Source organism: Diaphorina citri, unplaced genomic scaffold (genome assembly GCF_000475195.1).
Source record: "Diaphorina citri unplaced genomic scaffold, Diaci psyllid genome assembly version 1.1 scaffold460, whole genome shotgun sequence".
Taxonomy (NCBI): domain Eukaryota; kingdom Metazoa; phylum Arthropoda; class Insecta; order Hemiptera; family Psyllidae; genus Diaphorina; species Diaphorina citri.
Window position 1 is genome coordinate 97,275 of NW_007377895.1, and position 4,664 is coordinate 101,938.

General features: G+C 40.4%; 1 non-coding gene across 1 annotated transcript; it reads right to left on the bottom strand.

Moving 5' to 3' along the window:
- Positions 1-4,154: 4,154 nt before the first annotated feature.
- Positions 4,155-4,226, bottom strand: Trnav-uac. Its single transcript has one exon. It is a non-coding gene; the product is annotated as a tRNA-Val (tRNA).
- Between the last annotated feature and the right edge of the window lie 438 nt (positions 4,227-4,664).

Consider the following 4,664-nt stretch of genomic DNA (forward strand, 5'->3'; position numbering starts at 1 on the left):
GAGCTTTTAGCTGGTATGTACCAATAAACTTTTAGATTGTTTTTGTTTAAAAATAGTTATTTAATAAAAATCATAAACGTCACTTTATAACTGCTAAAGTCTTTGGTGACGAGAGTTTTATTCCCCATTCGGGGACGAGCTACACGCCTACTTACATTAATCTCACCCAGCTTGAGTGGCTGTTCGGGAAAAGCCAGCAAGAACACATCCAAGAAAAGGCTGTCAGAATTAAGGGAATAGAGATGCAAACTGTCCGTATACTTTTTAACACTCCAGTGTTCAAGAGATTGTATTTTGACATTTAAATATAGGTAAAACAACATCTAAGTAAATGTAAAACTATAAAGGTACCTACATATTATATATATATTATATGTAGATATGTAAAAGGAAATTAAAGATCATGAGAACGAAGAAAGTAAAATGATCTCGCTCTCTAACGTAACGATAAAGTGGATTTGTTATACATCTGATAAAACAAGTGATGGAACATGTTGCAGATAAATATCCATGTGGTTTTTCTCAACTTGATCTATAGAGAAGGGGTTCCCAAACTTTCGAGTACTGCGTACCACCTGACACCTCAAGGTTCTTTTGGCGTACCACCAAACATCAATTTTGTATGGTTGTGAGTACTGCGTACCACCTGACACCTCAAGGTTCTTTTGGCGTACCACCAAACATCAATTTTGTATGGTTTGGGGTTTAAATAAAGATATTATAGCGCCGCGGGCGAAATTTTTTGTTAATTGTAGTAGGTACGATGTCACAATATTTTGGTGCATTATGGTTGGGGTTTAAATAAAGATATTATAGCGCCGCGGGCGAAATTTTTTGTTAATTGTAGTAGGTACGATGTCACAATATTTTGGTGCATTGATTGTAGATTTATTTTCTCCCCCAACAAGGTTGCCAGAATTGTTTTTCACATTTACGAGACAAATCAAAATAGGGGGTTTTCAAATCACTTCGCGAACCAGAGTGGTACGCGTACCACATATTGGAAACCTCTGCTATAGAGCATTAGAGCAGGTCGTGAATCTATTTCAGCTCTAACTATCAGAGTCTACGATTTCAGTTATAGCTATAGAATAGTTATACCTACATAATGTGTATTAAAGTTAGTTGTATAGCAATAGAATAGTTATATTTCTGTTTTAGTTACTCGTATAGTTTCAGCAAAGTCTGGTGCTTGTGAACCAGACAGGTAAACAGGTTACTGTTTATCTGTATATCCTTTGGTCTGCTCGGTGTTTAGACAGGTACAACCTGTAGCCAGACTGTGGAATCCTTTGGTCTGCTTAGTCGGTGTATAAGTACAAACAGTATTATGTGGATTGACTGAACGAAAAGTAAATTCGACGATTTTTAACTCAATTTGTCAGAGGAAACGGGGAATCTTTGCTAGGATATGAGGATTTCGGGAAAGTCATAACAGAAAAGTTCCGGGACCAAGAAAGAAGAGCGCGGAGGTTTTTTAGCGGGTTGAGCGGCCAGGAATGGTGCCACAGAAGGGCGAAACACCATACCCTTAGCCGTGACTCCAGCATACCCTCCACACCATGCTGGAGAAGTCTTAAAGATTTTTCCTCCTCTTAAAAAAAGGATATGAGGATGGAACGTGCTGGATTTTCAGATGCTAACGGAAGAAAAGCCACAACAACAGAAAAAGAGAGAAAAAAGTCTCTATTTCGGAACAACTCCCAAACGGCTGGACCAGCCGTTTGGAAACATAGGACCGATTTTAATGAAACTTGGAAGGCACAGCCATTTTTAGTATAGGTACCTACCTACATAATAATTGAAAATTTCTCATTAGTTCTTCGGCCTAGTTGTGCCTTTACGGGGCATGTACATTGTACAGGCTTCTTTCCCAACGAATGGAGCAGTTGCAAATGGGTAAAAATTATAAATAAATGGTTAATTCCTATCTAAAAAGTTGGGAAAAATCCAAATCTGAGGTCAAAACTCCGAAAAAATAACTGTAAAAGGTCGAAAATTCAATTTTTATTTTCCGTTCTAATGAAAGAGTTCAAATATGTGTGACGTCAGACTTTACGCAGTTGTTTTTTTTGTCCGTTAGGTAGCGCAAGCGCGCTAGCGAAGGAGCAGGAAGAACTGCGCAGAAACGTATGCGCACAAACACATTAATGCGTTGCCTGCGAGGGAGCTTTGCTCGGGACATTTGATGTGACGTCATCGCCTACGGGAGCGTATGCCGTGACGTCAAAGTTCACGATTTACCGGTATTTTTTAAATCAATTTATCTCGGGATCTAGAAGTCGTAGAAGAAAAGGAAAAATTCCGTTGGTCCTCATTTTTTCTGCTCTATGACTTTGAAACATCACCCAAGTAAGCGCAACTGATCTATTGATACAAAATAACAAAATTTAGGCAAGAACCGCCTATGTAAATAAAGTTACATTTACATTTACAGGGAGTAGACCAGTCTAAATTTCCCTTGCTAAAGAAATAGCAAAGTTTGAGTGCGAAGGGTATCCACTCGTAAAATTTATAGCCAAAATCAAATGTCAGCCCAAAGCAATCACCCTAGTTAGGGCTGATTGAGAGGCTGACGAAAAACGCCTATACCTATTTATACGAACCCTATTAAAACAATAATATTATACTAAGTACACAGTCAAACTAAAACAATTGCCAGCCTAGTTAGCTTAGTTGGTAGTGCGTCTGCCTTGTAAGCGCTAGGCCGCGGGTTCGATTCCCGCCCGGGGCGGTGGTGCTCACTAAAGCAAAGCCATGACTATTCTATACTCTCATATCTGGCCATTTCCTCTAAACAAGACCTCCCCCTCGTATGAAGTTGCATGTTATTCAAGGAAGTTCTTGGGATTTCACGAGGTGCGTGGGAACTGGCAAGCTTTGTCTGGCTGGGTTTTCATTTGTTTTTCAATTGAGAGTATACTAGTATACTCTGTGGTCGGGTGGTTAAGAACACTGACTCGGAGTTGATGGGTTCGATTCGCGGCCAGGGCGGAAGTTTTCTGATTAAAATTTCCGTTCCGGATAGGTATCATGGATGTAAGAAAAGGCGCCTTGAAAAAAAGCTAAATCAATTATTACGAGTTATCCAATGGTTTGTTCAGTTTTAATGAAATTTCAAAAAGAAATTTTCTCGTAAATTTTATGGGGGCGATCTCTCCAGAGTGGAGTTGGATCTCGATCACTCCCCCTTTAGTAACTATACCTACTAACTAAACAAACCATTTTACGTGAGGGGAGATAACCATCTGATTATATATGACATCTTGATGATAATGTTATTAAAAATTCAGATATATATCAGCTGGATTACTGGAACATTTTGAGGTACATAATGTAATGTAATGTAAATGCTGTTTCTTTGTGTTATTATGTCACAACTTTGGTGCTCACTGCAGCATTGTAGGATTTTCCCAATCTAAAATCCAATGTTTACCTACCATGCTGGCACCGGTCGCTATGCCCATTTATATGTCATAGCTACTCATTTTCCTCACGAGGCTGAGTCTATAGGAAGGAAAGTAATGTAATCGGGTCAAATTTTCGATGGTCAGTTTTTGATGCCAAAACACGTTTTGAGGTCCCGTGTGTCTGTCTGTAAACAAAATATCTCGAGAACGGTAAGAGCTAGAGACTTGAAATTTGGTATGTTTCCGTGTGTGTGTCTGTCTGTCCTTCTGTCTGTCTGTAAACAAAATATCTCGAGAACAGTAAGAGCTAGAGACTTGAAATTTTGTTATTTTTAGTGCCAAAACACGTTTTGAGGTCCCTAGAGCCTAAATCCAAAGTTTCAGCCATTGGTCCGTGTGTGTGTCTGTCTGTAAAAAAAATATCTCGAGAACGGTAAGAGCTAGCGACTTGAAATTTGGTATGTAGCTTGCAAATGTGACAAGGATGCGACACGAAGCTTTTGGTTAAGTTCGGTGCATTGGTTGGCGGCATTTTACCGCTTTTTGGCGGTTTTCGATCTAGTTTAACAATATCTCGGGAACGGTATGAGCTAGAGACTTGAAATTTGGTATTTAGTTCACAAATGTGACAAAGATGCAACAGAAAAGTTGAGATAGGTGCTGCGCTTGGCGGTATTTTGACCGCTTTTGGACGGATTTCGACCGTGTTTTGGCGGTTTTCAGCTTGCATGATAAAAAATTTCTTGACCCCGCCGGGAATCGAACCCGGGTCTCCCGCGTGTAAGGCGAGCGCAGTGACCACTACGCCATGGAAGCTGACTATTTGAGGTAGGTACATAAGTAGAAGTCAGTGGTATTTTATCCCAGGCTCGTTCACAGCCCGGACCTCGGGGGTTAACTGGAACAATCGTCCCCCCAACAATGGGTCCCTGTCTCCCTGTTTTTACAAAGAAGAACAATAGGGTAGTTTAAGCTAAATTACGTATAGCTTCTATTTTTCTTTCGGAATTTCCCCTCTTCTGAAGCTCATTTCCCCTTTTTTTTCCTATGGTTTAGCTAGGCGCTATCACGTCAAAGGAGGGGAAACAAGCTTCAGAAGAGGGGAAATTGCGAAAGGGGTGTAGTTCCCTAGGCTTTTATTTTCTGAGGGAAGAACAAAAGCTTCTTTCAGGTGCCTTTCAGAAGTCCGGACCCGGGACAAATGGGTACAGGGGTACAGAGGACACCCCCCTCCCCTGGAAACGGCCCTGATTA